At 41.0% G+C, this 16,766-nt stretch overlaps 1 protein-coding gene across 1 annotated transcript in view; it reads left to right on the forward strand.

The window, feature by feature from the left end:
* LOC309568957 (cell adhesion molecule CEACAM6-like) overlaps window positions 1–15,503 on the forward strand; it is a 99,108-nt gene extending 83,605 nt beyond the window's left edge. The window contains exon 10 of the mRNA XM_082274722.1: window positions 15,392–15,503. The gene's annotated coding sequence lies outside the window, so the exon portion shown is untranslated. The remainder of the gene's footprint in view (window positions 1–15,391) is intronic.
* The last annotated feature ends 1,263 nt before the right edge of the window (window positions 15,504–16,766 follow it).

Below are 16,766 nucleotides of genomic sequence, written 5' to 3' on the forward strand. Positions count from 1 at the left end.
TTTTTTGGGACTTAGGTGTACGTTTAGTAAACTGAGATAAGCTGAGATCTGGATGATCACGGCTTGTCTCAGAGCATTGCAGGTTTAAAATACTGAGAAGAGTAGTGGAGAACATAGTCTTCTCTTCTCATCTCAGTACACAAACAGCTTGCATTCACTGCAATAGAAACGGCCAGTTTAGAAACACATGATGTCACCTGATCACTGTGCTTCTCTTTGAAGATCTCCTCTTCCTACTTCTCCAGCTCAGAGGTGGAGATAGCAGGAAGAAATAGGAGATCTCTGCTGTGAATGTCCCCGTGCCCAAAAGTGAAAGTAAAAACTCTCCCTACTGCAGTGAAATATACATCAACAGCAGGTTAGAAACACATTAACTATAAAATCACATATATATCTGTGTGTGTGTGTGTGTATATATATATATATATATATATATATATATATATATATATATATACTGTATGTACTGGTTTGTATGTATGTATATATATATATATATATTTTTTTTTTATTTCAGGTACTTATATAGCACAGTCAATTTACGCAGCGCTTTACATATACATTGCACATTCACATCAGTCCCTGCCCTCAAGGAGCTTACAATCTAAGGTCCCTAATGCCTCGTACACATGTACCGATCGGCCGTCTTTTGTCCAGGGCTGTCGTGTCCGCTGAAAACTGCAAAAGACTGCACATGAATTTTGTCAGCCAACAACAGCCGACTGCAGAAGTGATGTCATGTGATGAATAACTTTCCCTGTGTTTTTTCTTTTCTGAGCATGCCCAGTCTTGCTAATCTGCTGTTTGTCGGCCGAATTCTGTACTGACTGGCGAACAATCGGCCGTTCTGGTGTTGGCCAACAAAAATTTTAATGCCTGCAGGACAGATTCTGTTCGGCCGAAAATGCGCTGTCGGCTGTCGAAAGCATCATACTAACAAGCATACAATCGGCCGATCGGTCATAGGCCGAATATTTACGGCCGACGATCGGTACGTGTGTACGAGGCATCACTCACATACATACACAGCAGGGCCAATTTTTTATACAGGATCCAATTAACCTACCAGCATGTCTTTGGAGTGTGGGAGGAAACCAATCTATCACGATTCAACCACGCCCACGGCGACTAGCTAAACGAGACGTGATGAATCGTGACTGGGCAGTATAAGGGGATAACGGAAATAAAGAAAATTCCTACTAAAGGCTCGTACACACGTACCGATTGTCGCAGAAAAGATTCGGCAGACGACCGATCGACCAAATGTAGGCTTGTTAGTATGATGCTTCCGACAGCCGACAGCGCACTTTCGGCCGAACAGAATCTGTCGTGCAAGCATTAAAATGTTTGTATGCCGACACCAGAACGGCTGATTGTTCGCCAGTCAGTACAGAATTCGGCCGACAGACAGCAGATTTGCAAGACTGGGCATGCTCATAAAAGAAAAAACACAGGGAAAGTTAACCATCACATGACATCACTTCTGCAGTCGGCGGACAAAATTCGTGTGCAGTCTTTTGCACTTTTCAGCGGACATGACAGCCCGGGGACAAAAGACGGCCGATCGTTCGGCCGACGATCGGTACGTGTGTACGGGGCTTAAGTAATTAGATTGGCTGCAATACTTTCACAGCCTGCACTGCCTTCGGTCACCACTAGAGGGAGACTCCAGTCCAATCCAGCTGGCTGACCACACACAGGCAGATACAAATCTTACATACAATCTGATGCACTCTAAGGGTTGGGGAGCAGTCTAGCAATTACCACACACTACTAGGATTCCTCCAGCTATCCTACAAGCCAGAACCCCTGTGTTGATCACTCTTCCCACTGTCCCCACACCCACACACCACAAACGATAGCCTGTGGTCTGGTGTACAATCTGCATGCAATCTGCCAACACACAGTGCAATTGCATACAGATTGGCATGTATGTATGTATGTACTGTATGTATGTGTATATATATATATATATATATATATATATATATATATATATGTGTGTGTGTGTGTGTGTATGTGTATATATATATATTTATATACTGTATGTATATATACCGTGCATGTGTGTGTATATATATGTTTTCATGTGTCAGAACATGTCATTACGAGTTCTTTTAAACTTTAGTTTCACTTTTTAAACTTAGCAGTGCCTGTAATCTCACAAAATCTCGTGAGATTACAAGCAGTCCACCCAGTTATACAGAGATCACGGCAGTTCTCAGAGAAAAAACTTCTCCTCTGATCACCCTGTGAGAAGTGAAGTTCTCCGCCTTCTAAACTGGGTGCCAGAGGAGATATTTTTTCTCTGAGAACTGCCGAGAATTGAACTGAGAGAAAACTTCTCAGTTTACTAAACGTACACCTTATTGCACCATTCAGATTTGGACTTTGATTTCTTTGTGAATATTGCACCATTCTCCACAGGGAAATATTTAATTCACTTCCAGTTTACTCTGAACATGAATAGCCTCCCTGTCTATCTGTTATCTCTGTATGTAAGCATGCACTCATTCATTCCTCATTTTGACCCCTTATAAGACCAAAATAAAGTTTACCTTGCCTTCTTTTATCATTTCTTTCTATACCAACAGTATTACTACCTTTCATGTGAAAACATGGTTCAGAATCCGATACCTTTTATGATTATGAGGTTACCTACATATGGATGCTATCCGCTTTCTTTACCCATATGATAAAGATGATCTTTATACCAACAGAGTACATAAATCTTTTTTGTTTGTCTTATAATAGCTTTGTTCTTATAACAATTTGTTCCTTCTTTTCGCTTGTTGTTATATAACTGTCAAGCATATATTTTCTATTCCATGCATGATATATTTCCTTCAATAAAAATTTTGGAAAAAAAAAAAAATTAAAAACAGCATTCTTGCTTTTACGCAATTGGATGATAGAAGTCAGCATCACTTTGCCTCATTCACTAAGCTAAGGGAAAATTCCCTTGCAAAGTAAACAGCCTATTTGCCTTTGGTAAATCAACCCCAATATTAGCAAAATGTCTTTGCATCTTATCGGTGCATACAGAAACGTTGAGTCAGGGGCAATTTTTCATGTGACGTCAAGCATGTTGTTTTTGTTTGTGAAACAGCACAACTGTGTTGTTTTTGTTTTTTGTTTTTTACTATATATAATAAAAGAAGAACGACAGAATATACAAATGTCCCATTGAGGAAATTGGAGGTGCCAGTTCCCCTTTTCTCTAAAAAGCAGTCTGGTGAGGGATTGTAAGGGATTTTAAGGGATTAAATGACTTCCCCAATTGCATGGTTTATTTATTGTGCTGTCCAGTACACAGACCCAGAAGACTGAGAGACATATGAAATGTTACAGATCCAGTAAATTCTAGGGTTCAAGAAAAGGAATCTAGGGAGTCTGAATAATTGAGGATCCATTCAGATCCAGTTGGTGGCAGAATTACAGAGAAAGAAAAGTTTTTATATAACGACTGCTTGTCAACGGGAGAAAATGATCTTCAAGCAACACCAGTTTGGCCCTTGGGCTGCTGTGTCAGGTAAGACTAGCAATAGGCACTCACTGAGCATGGCAGGAGATGTGTTCATTCTTTTTGCATTGCTGCAATTCTGTTTATTACAGTTATTTATATGCGGCTGGAGATTTATGCAGCACTTTATATACAGTGTACATTCACATTGGTCCATGTATCTCATATGCGGGAATACATACATGGACCATTTTAGACAGCCATCAACCTACCTGCATGTCTTTGGAGTGTGGGAGGAAACCGGAGTACCCAGAGGAAGCCCACTGAGAACATGCAAACTGCATGCAATCAGTGTCTAAAATGGGATTTTAGACTGATGACCCTAGTGCTGCAAAGTGCTAACCAGTAGGTAGTCCAAAAACCCTTTCCCAAGGGAAATTTCCAATCACGCTTCTTTCCACAATGCCCAGAAAGGGTGCAGCCCTCTACCAACCAGGAAGTGTAAAAAGGAACTGTAGAAAACAAGCACCCTCCTGTATGTTTTTTACAGTTTGTGAACCACAAGGGTTTAATTGTCTTGTTATACAGAGCTCAGGCTTATGTGACAAAATTACTATTCTCTATTAAAACGAGTGATTGGCACTTTTCTACACTGATTTTTCCAACAACTGTCCAAAGGAGTCATTCTCACCCCCTTGCAAAACCCTACATGGTCTGATTCACTATTGTTCCTTGCATGAAATGCTCCAATTGTGTGCATACTATGCTCACATTTGGTCACGGTCTGGCTACCTTCAGACTGGGTTCATACGGCTATGCAGCATTAAATGCATGTTTTGCATCTTGTTGCTATTTATTTTTAATGCCAATTTATTTTTAATTATTTGTAATGTATTTATTTATAAATAACAATAATAATAATAATTATTATTATGATATATTATTATTATTATTATAATATATTATTATTATTATTATTATTACTATTATATATTATATTATTTATAACCCTTATACTCTATGATATATCCGTAGATAATCAAATTCTAGGTTGTTTATACACGTGAATGCGTGTATAAACAACCTAGAAAAAGTCCCAAAAGCGTATAGTGGAATCTTCCTTAAATGTTGAAAGATAGATAATAAAATACACCTCCACCACACCTCCGGGAGCCCCTTAGGTATTGCACACGTACCCTTGAGACCAAAGTCTGGCGCTTTGGATAATATAGAGGCTTCGTCCACCTCAGTCTGGCTGCACAAACCACGGTCCCGGAACAGGCCTCAGGTGGCAATCAACACTCCTCCAGACAATATCCCAATATCCATGGCCACCAGCGCACCCGCTGCTCCATACGTTTAACCGCACACTCTCTCCTGCCTGGGGGCTAGATGTCCTCGTACCGAGCTTTCGGGTTCCGGGACGTGACGTAGGCATGACGTAGGATGCTCGTGGGTTGCCTAGGTAGCCGCGTGCTCACCTCTGACTTTTGGGACTTTTTATTGCATTTAACGATATATGTGAAAGGACTATTGGGTGTTACCACGCATTCACGTGCATAAACAACCTAGAATTTGATTATCTGCGGATATATCATAGGGCATAAGGAGAATAGCCCAGTAGCGCTGCTAGTGTATACATAGGACCTATTGTTTTATTTATGCACCTTATTTTATGTGTTATATTCTGTATAGCAGCAGCTGTTATTTTAGTACTGGTATTGTCAGTATTTTCAATTTGGTGTCTACAATAAGCGCTGAGTGGGTAGGTTTTGACTTCGGTCTTGTTCTTGCTCCTTTATTTTTTATATTATTTATAAATTTATTATTTTTAATGCCATGCCAAAAGAGATACATTGGTGTGCTTACGCATGGCGACACCCCCCCACAACATTTGCCCGTTTTCTATTTTTTTTTGTGTATTTTGGTGCATTAGATAGCCCATTTGAATGAATAAAATATGTCTAGCAGAATGTCTGTCACTGCTGCTCTCCCTCCTTGTACAGAAGGGGGGGGGGGAGGTGGGACTTTAAATGAAGCAATGACTAGGTAGAGGCATATGTCTCTATCCCTGGTTCAGATAAAAAAGGAGGGAAGTTTGTGACTTTGAATAAAGCACATGACTATGAGGTGATAAAAAAAAATTATATTTAATATCATGTTTATTGATACATATACACATATTGGGTTGTAACAATATACAGTGAATAAATAGTATTACTCATTAATAATACATGGTATATACACATACATATCGCAGCATCACCGTGGTGTGGGTGGTGTTGGTTAGTGACCTAGACCTCTCTAAATTATATAAAAAATACATTGATGGATCATGATTGTAAAAGCAAGTAATTAATCAGATGGTAGTAATAGCGTAGCATCGAAAGAGGCTCTATGTGTTTCGTGGGTTCATTCCACTCATCAAAAGCCAATGCAGGCTATATATATATATATATGTTTGTTTCAGGTATCACTTGGTTATGTTGTTAATTCAGGCTGTTTTGTTTCTCACTGATCTTTCTTGGTGCTTATTTCCTAATATTCACTCCTTTGGGTAGAGCTACATGTTTCCATTTATATGTCATTATCTACTTCAACTTCCCACCTGGGTTACTCTTACTGACACCATGCTTTTGGGCTTCAGTCCTCACTTTATCAATAGACATGTACTATTTACATTGACACACTGTATATTTTATTACTCTCCGCAGTGTCATTTGAGACACACAGTGAAAGACAGATACTTAATGGTTTGGATTGCTTCAAGTGGGACAGTAATATCTGTCAGCAATATCTCCTGAAGTTTGAGGATTTGGTCCCACTTTACACTGTGAGACCCATAGCCTGTTGCCATGAAATCTGTGACTCCTAAATGGTCATAGCATTGCTTGATGTGTATTCCATGCATTTCAATGAAGGAGACACACAGACTGTCATTGCAGTCTTGTCCTATTGTCTGTTTTGAGATGTAATGTGTATTGTGTTAAAGTCTACCAGTCCCAATGTTAAATGTTAATGACCACACAATGTTCTGTCCCACATTGCATCACTTTTAATTCCCAATGGGGACCCCTCTCCGATGGTAGTCCATTCACCATTGTTTGTGTTGTCTTCATGCCACTGGGCACTGCCACAGCTCCAGGAGATGAGTACCCCATCATGTCTTCACCCCCCAGCATCTCATTCAGAACCTATGGCTGACCTGTGAGTAACCAGGGGGGATTCTCTCTCCTGCATCGTGCATTGGCTCCTGATCAATGGAAAGATCGTAGAGCCCCTTTCGATGCTACGCTATTACTACCATCTGATCAATTACTTGCTTTTACAATCATGATCTATCAATCATTTCTGATATTATTTAGAGAGGTCTAGGTCCTAACCAACACCACCCACACCACAGTGGTGGGGTGATATGTATGTATATACATGTACCATGTGTTATTATGAGTAATACTATTAATTCATTGTGTTTTTTTACGAGTCAATATGTGTATATGTATCAATAAACATGATATGATATATCGATTTTGTTATCACCTCATAGTCGTGTGCTTCAAGTCCCAAATTTCCCTCCTCTTTTATCTCTCCTTGTACATGGTGACTGGTCTTGTATCCGCCTCCTCCCGTACTGGGAGGATCTCTTGGGTCCCTCCCACAGCTCTGCTGAGGTATGATGTCTCTGTTAATTTTACAAGATAATATACAGTGCCTTGAAAAAGTATTCATACCCCTTGAAATTTTCCACATTTTGTCATGTTACAACCACAAACTTAAATGTATTTTATTGGGATTTTATGTGATAGACAAACACAAAGTGGCACATAATTGTGAAGTGGAAGGGAAATGATAAATGTTTTTCAATTTTTTTTTACAAATAAATATGTGAAAAGTATGGTGTGCATTTGTAAGACCATATTACAGTTCAGGCCCAGAAATATTCTACAGATCCTAACTACAGACCCCATCTTCATAAAAGTAAACAAACCTTTTTTGAGGAAGTCTGGCCATACATTGTACAATTTTCTATAAAAAATGTTTAAGCCCCCGTTCACACTGGGGCGACCTGTCAGGCGACCTGGTCGCCTGACAGGTCGCTGTAGGTCGCCTTCCATAGAGAAGCTGCGGACCCGTTCTAATAGGAGCGACACAAGTCGCTCCGACTTAGAAAAAGGGTCCGGAGCTTCTTTGGGGCGACCCGGAGCGACCTGCATAGACTTCAATGTTATGAAGTATGTGCCGGCCGCTCCGAGGTCGCGGGGCGAGCAGCGCGCTGCGATCTATGAGGTCGCCCGCCAAAGTAGCGTCGCCCCAGTGTGAACGGGGCCTAAAATGTACCTTTTAACTATGTAGCACAAAGGCTTGCCTAATTGGATACAAGTGAAAATGTTGTTTAGCTTTGACCTCATATTATGTGGTTTGTGGTAAATCGAACAGAAAATTGTACAAGAAAGCTGAACATGAATGGCCCGCCTAAGAGGACCGTAATGGGAGGTTTCTGACCCTGTTGTCTCAGCATGACACACCCCTCTCTATTATCTCAGAGATAAAACCAGAAGATGGATCGATAATAACCTCCTCAGGTGGTATCTTAAAAGAGTTCAGGAACTATTATAGCCACCTATATTCCTCTTCCTTGCCTCATGATTATGACCCAGCTGCTATGCATCTCCTCCTCGACTCGATAGGTTTGGGCTGGCTTTTAGGTAAAGAGGGAGAATTTTTGGACCAAATTCCAGATAAAGCTAATTTCCCATTTAGTTGATCAAGGCAAATTTGCTTTTATTCCCTACTATTTGTACAAGTTATAATGTTCCAGCCTCTTACTTTTTTAGATACTGGCAGCTATCCCATGCTGTTAGAAGCCAATTTTATCGCTCCCCAGTGATTCTTTCTATGTCATTCCTAGACACTTTGGAAAGAATGCTCGGCCAAACCTATGTCTGCTCTCTATAGCCACCTATGCATGATCACCCTCACAGGCTTAACCTCTCTTTGGGACAGATGACTGACATCCCAGATCTTGATGGTGACGACTGGACGGATATTAGGGACCTTCCCTTTAAACAAAGTGTCTTTCTCAGGGACAGACTCATTCAATTTCAAATATTGCACAGAGCATACTTTACTTCATACAAAGTTCATAAGATGGACCTTAACACCCCACCAGATTGTTGGAGATGTTCTCATCTTATGGGAGATTTTATTCACATCTTCTGGTTATGCCCTGTCATCACACAATATTGGGATTAAATAGTCTGCATTATCCATACGTTTTCCGATGTAGTTTTTTTCCCCTTCTTTACGTGTCTCCATGCTGGGCTTGGTCAAAGATATAACCCCTAGGGTGGGCGAGCGGACACTGCTGGAGCACCTCCTCCTATTCTACACCAGGAATGCCATTACTGTCAAAGCCTGCTCCTCCCGCGGTCACATTCTGGAATTAGCTGGTCCATACCGCTCTGCCCCTGTATAAGGACACTTACTACAACAGGGGGTGCACCATAAAATTCAACAAACTGTGGTCAAAATGGCTTCAGAATGACTCTATGGCACAAAAGTCAGATACTTCTCACTAAGTGATAACCCCCTATTTAAGGTTGGTGAGGGGGTGGTTGAGGCCCTTGTTGGCCCTGGACTGAGAGTGATTTCTTCTTCAGTTCTACTCTTAAGGCTGGGCTTGAGCCCCCCCCTCCCCCCCCCCCCACACACACACACACACACACACACACACACACACAGGTATTGCAGTTTGTTTTATAATATGTTACTTTTTTTACCGGCAAGACGCACCGCAGTTGATCAGTGGCCTACCTAAATTCTGACCCCTGCATGGGTTTCCTTTTCTGTACTACTCTTTAAACTTAAAAAATGGCATCCGAATATGATTGATTATTTTGCTTTTTAGCATGGGAACAAAATGACTTTATACCAGGCTTTTTTTAATAACAATTTTTTAAAAGAGAAGTATAAACCACAGATTTGTTTTGGCCATCCTTCATCTTTGGATTACAGGAGTGCAGTTTGTTCTGTTTTTAGCTAACATCGGGCTTTAGACATCACTCCTTGGGAAAGATCCCGCTCATGTGGTCGGGATCTGCCCAGACGCAGGGACCGACACCTAGCTCCGCCTCTTAGCGATCCGCTAAGAGCCTGAGCCAGCCCCTCCTGACCCCTCCACAGGCCAGCACTCCAGTGAGCAATTGAGGGAAGAGCAGACAGCCGCTGACTGACTGTCCTGGCTCTCTCCTCAGAGCAGAGGGGGAGAACTGAGCGATCAGCGGTGTTTGATCGCTCAGTTCTCACTGCAGAGACCGCGGGGGACAGATGCAGCATTGGATTAATGCTACATCTACAGTGGGTACGGAAAGTATTCAGACCCCCTTAAATTTTTCACTCTTTGTTATATTGCAGCCATTTGCTAAAATCATTTAGGTTCATTCTTCTTCCTCATGAATGTACACATAGTACCCCATACTGACAGAAAAATACAGAATTGTTGACATTGTTGCAGATTTATTAAAAAAGAAAAACTGAAATATCACATGGTCCTAAGTATTCAGACCCTTTGCTCAGTATTTAGTAGAAGCCCCCTTTTGATCTAATACAGCCAGGAGTCTTTTTGGGAAAGATGCAACAAGTCTTTCACACCTGGATTTGGGGATCCTTTGCCATTCCTCCTTGCAGATCCTCTCCAGTTCTGTCAGGATGGATGGTAAACGTTGGTGGACAGCCATTTTTAGGTCTCTCCAGAGATGCTCAATTGGGTTTAAGTCAGGGCTCTGGCTGGGCCATTCAAGAACAGTCACGGAGTTGTTGTGAAGCCACTCCTTTGTTATTTTAGCTGTGTGCTTAGGGTCATTGTCTTGTTGGAAGGTAAACCTTCGGCCCAGTCTGAGATCCAGAGCACTCTGGAGAAGGTTTTTGTCCAGGATATCCCTGTACTTGGCCGCATTCATCTTTCCCTCGATTGCAACCAGTCGTCCTGTCCCTGCAGCTGAAAAACACCCCCACAGCATGATGCTGCCACCACCATGCTTCACTGTTGGGACTGTATTGGACAGGTGATGAGCAGTGCCTGGATTTCTCCACACATACCGCTTAGAATTAAGGCCAAAAAGTTCTATTTTGGTCTCATCAGACCAGAGAATCTTATTTCTCACCATCTTGGAGTCCTTCAGGTGTTTTTTAGCAAACTCGATGCGGGCTTTCATGTGTCTTACACTGAGGAGAGGCTTCCGTCGGGCCACTCTGCCATAAAGCCCCGACTGGTGGAGGGCTGCAGTGATGGTTGACTTTCTACAACTTTCTCCCATCTCCTGACTGCATCTCTGGAGCTCAGCCACAGTGATCTTTGGGTTCTTCTTTACCTCTCTCACCAAGGCTCTTCTCCCCCGATAGCTCAGTTTGGCCGGACGGCCAGCTCTAGGAAGGGTTCTGGTCGTCCCAAACTTCTTCCATTTGAGGATTATGGAGGCCACTGTGCTCTTAGGAACCTTAAGTGCAGCAGAAATCTTTTTTGTAACCTTGGCCAGATCTGTGCCTTGCCACAATTCTGTCTCTGAGCTCTTCAGGCAGTTCCTTTGACCTCATGATTCTCATTTGCTCTGACATGCATTGTGATCTGGAAGGTCTTATATAGACAGGTGTGTGGTTTTCCTAATCAAGTCCAATCAGTATAATCAAACACAGCTGGACTCAAATGAAGGTGTAGAACCATCTCAAGGATGATCAGAAGAAATGGAAAGCACCTGAGTTAAATATATGAGTGTCACAGCAAAGGGTCTGAATACTTAGGACCATGTGATATTGTTAGCATACAAGGTTTGTATTTAATCAGCAACAACCACTGTATGTCATTGCTGTGTGCCTATTACATTGTATGACCACTAGATGGCAGTGTTACATTTGTGAGTTCATGTTTTTTCTATGCCTCAAAAGAGTAATAAAAGAGAATAGTTCCTGCTCCGAAAGAAAAGCAGCGTTCAGTGAAACAACAGACTGTCTGCCTGTACTTTGTTTAGCCCCAAAAGGTTATATCTAACAGGTTATGGGCCCAGGACATGTTACAGAAGCCCAGGATATAATACAGATTACCCCTGGATATAGCCAGATACAGTGAGCTAAAGCAAGTGAGTACAGGAGACAGCAACAGAAAGACAAACAGCAGAAATGGCTGCTGCCATCCCCTCAGCAAAGTTCTCCATTGCAAATCTGACAAATCAGAACTACCAATCTTGGAAATTCAAGATGAAAATGCTGCTTATAAGAGAAGGTACGTGGAAATGTATAAATGAATCAAGACCTGCACAGCCCACAGAGGAGTGGTTAGACAGAGATCAGAAAGCACAGAGCACAATCTCCCTGTGCATAGATGATGATCAAATCATACATATATGTAACTGTCAGACTGCTAAAGACATGTGGGAAGAGTTACAGAAAGCACATGAAAGAGTTAATCTTAGCAATAAACTGTATTTAATCAGAAAGCTCTATCAAACTAAGCTACAGAAAGACCAGGACATGCAGGACTATATAAGACAGACCTTAGAGATGGTGGAGAGACTGAGAGGGATTGGAGAAGAGATAAAAGATTTCCATGTTGCAGCGCTGTTATTAAGTGGACTTCCTGAAAGTTATGAGACACTTGTCACAGCACTAGATGCATGTCCAGATGATGATCTGACACTGGAATATGTTAAAGGCAAGCTTGTGGATGAATACAAGCGCAAAACTGAAAGCATGAGTAATGTGAGTGTGTGTTCAGAGACGGCTTTAAAGACAAAATTCAAAAATAAACACAGTAACGTGCAGCTAGAAAAGCGGGAATGCTTTGTGTGCAAGAAACCAGGACACCTAAAAGCAGATTGTAGAATCTGGAAAGCTAGAATGCAAAAACAAAGTGCATTGCAACAAGCTAAGAATGTCATAGAAACAAAGGAGTATGCATTTGGATCCAAAAATGGTGTCACCTCTGTGCAAGCATGGTGTGTGGACTCAGGTGCTACAAGTCACATGACAAATGACCGAAGTTTCTTCACTCAGCTTGATGAAAGCAAAACAGAAGGGATAACTACAGCTAATGGACAATTTATGAAATCAGTGGGAATAGGAGATGGCTTTCTATACTGTCCTATCTCTCCAGATATCACTAAAAAGATCCATATGAGGAATGTTCTGTATGTGCCAGATCTTGAAAGAAACCTTTTGTCAGTAAAGAAACTCACTAACCAAGGCAATGTAGTCACATTTCAGGGTGACAGTTGTATCATAACAAAAGGGATTTGCTTGCTTGCAAAGGCTAAAATCATAGAGGAACTGTATCAGCTGAACTGCAGTGAAATGGTTAAAATAGCCAAAGAGGATAAATATTCAAACTGCATCCACACTTGGCACAGACGATTGGGGCACAGAAATTCTGATACAATAAAGAAAATAGTTGAGAATAACTATGCAAGTGGTATTTAGATTAATCCATGTGATCACATAATGATTTGTACCAGCTGTATTAAAGGAAAAATGGCAAGGACACCTTTTCCCAAGCAGACCAACAGCAAATCCCAAAAACCTCTGGACTTAATACATTCAGATCTTTGTGGTCCAATGAAAACTATGACTCCAGGAAAGAAAAAATACTTCCTGACCTTCATTGATGATTACTCCAGGTATACCACAGTATTTCTACTTCACAATAAAGATGAAGTGCCAGAGAAATTAGAAGAGTATCTCGCTGAAGTAAATAATATTTTTGGCGGAATGCCCAGAGTACTACGAACAGATAATGGCTCAGAATATACAAGTGGTAAAACACAAGCCATTCTCAGGAAGCATGGAATTATGTTCCAGACAACAGTTCCATATAACCCAGAGCAAAATGGAGTTGCAGAGAGAATGAACCGCACACTGTGTGAAAGTGGGAGGGGCACGCTATTTGATGCTGATATGCCAACTACATACTGGGGAGAAGCTATCACAACTGCATGTTATCTTCAAAATCGTTTGCCGGGAAAAGCAACAACAAAAACTCCATATGAACTGTGGAACAAAAGGAAACCAGATTTAAGACACATCAGAATTTTTGGAAGTAAAGTCTATGTACACATTCCAAAAGAAAAACGTACAAAATGGGATGCATGTGCAAAAGAAGGTGTGCTTGTGGGGTACAGTGAATCTCAAAAAGGATACAGGATTTTACATCAAGACACGAACAAAGTAACAGTCAGCAGAAGTGTGATTATTGATGAAAGTTCTGTGTGCTCAAAGTTTGAACAGACTCAAACTTTTCAAACTGAGAAAGAATCAACATCAGTCACTCAAGAAAATAAGGAAAGTGATACAGAAATAGAAATAACTGCAGAAGAATCAAAACCTGAAACTGAACCAGAAATACCTTCAGTCAGAAAATCAACCAGAATCAATAAAGGTGTTCCAGCTGAACGTTTATCTTACATAGCTCGCAGAGCTGTTCAAACTGAACCAGGTTCATGGAAAGAGATGCAGAAACTGCCAATGCATGAGAAACAAGTATGGTATAAAGCCGCTGATGAAGAAATGACATCACTCAAAGATCTCCAGACATGGACACTTTCAGAGCTACCTCAAGGTAAACATGCCATAGGATGTAAATGGGTTTTTAAAACCAAATGTAACTCTGAAGGGAAAGTCTGTCGGTACAAGGCAAGACTGGTTGCTAAAGGTTACTCACAGAAGTTCGGTGAGGACTATGATGCTACTTTTGCTCCAGTTGCTAAACAAAGTACTTTCAGAACACTAATGACAGTGGCTGCCATGCGTACAATGATTGTGAAACATCATGATATTAAGACAGCTTTTCTTAATGGTGATATTGAAGAAGAAATTTACATGTCACAGCCAGAAGGATATTTGAAAAAGGGACAAGAGCATCTTGTCTGCAAGTTGAATAAATCTCTTTATGGCCTTAAACAATCAGCTCGAGCATGGAACATGAAGATTAATCAAGTTCTACTAAATGAAGGATTTACAAGAAGCAAAGCTGATCCGTGCCTATATGCTAAACAAGTAGACACTAAGTGGATGTATCTGCTAATTTATGTAGATGACCTGATCATTGCTCACAAAAACGACAATGAAATTGCAAAGTTAACAGGAGTACTCAACAAGCACTTTGAAACTAAAGACCTAGGTGAAGTGACATATTATCTTGGAATTGACATCCAGCGTGAGAAAATTAATGGAAGAACCAAGCACATCGATGTCAGACATCATTACATTCATGACTTAGTTGATCAGAAAGTGATTGTACTTGTGTATTGTGAGTCGGAAAAAATGATTGCTGATGCTTTGACAAAGCCACTAGCTAGAACCAGATTTGTGGATCTTAGATCAGAAATGGGATTGACATAGATAGTAGTTGTTGAGTGGGGGTGTTAGCATACAAGGTTTGTATTTAATCAGCAACAACCACTGTATGTCATTGCTGTGTGCCTATTACATTGTATGACCACTAGATGGCAGTGTTACATTTGTGAGTTCATGTTTTGTCTATGCCTCAAAAGAGTAATAAAAGAGAATAGTTCCTGCTCCGAAAGAAAAGCAGCGTTCAGTGAAACAACAGACTGTCTGCCTGTACTTTGTTTAGCCCCAAAAGGTTATATCTAACAGATATTTCAGTTTTTCTTTTTTAATAAATCTGCAACAATGTCAACAATTCTGTGTTTTTCTGTCAGTATGGGGTGCTATGTGTACATTCATGAGGAAGAAGAATGAACTTAAATGATTCTAGCAAATGGCTGCAATATAACAAAGAGTGAAAAATTTAAGGGGGTCTGAATACTTTCCGTACCCACTGTACATCTGAGTAAAATTATTGTTTGTATTTTTACAATCCCGTACTTCTCTTTTAAACACATGATTACTAATCTTCTTATCTATCACTTTCTCTTGCAGTTCTCCTCGGTGTGTTGGTGGATGTGTCCAGTGGAATGATGAGTATTCAGCTGATCCCTCAGTATCCGGTCATCGGGGGATCTGTCACTCTGAGTGTTACTGGGAATACTAGAGGCATTAATTATTTTATTTGGTATAAAGGACCAAACGCGTACGTAAATTGTACACTCCTTACATATATCCCTGGTGATAAGTCCCCACTAAAGCGTGGACATCAGTTCCATAGTGGGGTGACACTTTTCCCCAATGTATCTCTACAGATCTCCAATCTAAACATAACTGATGAGGGAAATTACATAGTGAGGATACAAGCAAATAACTTAAGCGATGTATCTGTCTACTTAAAAATCTTTGGTAAGTAACTCATCAGACAATTATCAGACTGATTTACCTGAAATGTGTGTAGCACCCTCCTAGAAAGGTACTAGGTAAAGCATTTGTTTTGCTCCATCTGCTTATCAGGGAAGCCTGATATGTTAGTTATGAAATATAAAATGCAGCGCTGTTGATTAATTCTGTATATAAATATGGAGCATGAGTTCAATTTAAAATAATAATGCGGAACAGTCCAATCCACCAAAACACCATGGAAAGTGAAGAAATCCGTCAGCTTGGTACTGGAATAGTGAGAACCTCCACCATATGCAAAATGACCGATTGGCCTCTTACCAAATGTCGGTGACCAATGTTCTCACAATGGTCGCCAAACGCTCTAGCTCAAAAGCAGGATGGTCAGCTCCAAACGGTAACAGCAGAAGCTCCCAGGATCCAAAAATCACCTCCCAAGGACAGGATCAACCATATAGCGTCTTACTCAGATATGAAATGCAAAAGCAGGGAAAGACCATGGTGCAGTATGTTCCAATATAAGATTTATTTAAAAAATTAGGTGCACTCACCACATGTAAAAACATAAAGGACCTTCAATAGGAATTCAACAACCGCTGAAGAGCAGTACATTCAGTCCGGCTTGTGACGTCGACTTCATCAGGGGGGGAGTGGACAGCGTTACAGACGTCTATTAAATACTATGGAATCCGGAAATGCTAGAGATCAACAGACACACCCTCCGGCGTCACACAGGATGTAAAACTACACCTGAACCGCACTAGGACACCGGAAGGAGTTCCCGGACCAGAAGACTATTGGCTAATGGACCGGAAATACGTCCGCAACCCGGAAGAAAAACAAAAACAAACCATCTCCTCCCGAAGGAATACATCTGCCCTCCAAAGGAGGGATCGTTAGATGGTATCGCAATGCTCCTAAGTGGGAGGAGCAGACACAAGTCCGCAATAGGAAAGGAACATAAATGATATATTTTAATGAAACGGCCCCACAGACTATTCAAGGACCCATGAGAGCCGATATACAA

This window comes from Pelophylax lessonae (genome assembly GCF_965119305.1).
Source record: "Pelophylax lessonae genome assembly, chromosome: 12".
NCBI classification, from domain to species: domain Eukaryota; kingdom Metazoa; phylum Chordata; class Amphibia; order Anura; family Ranidae; genus Pelophylax; species Pelophylax lessonae.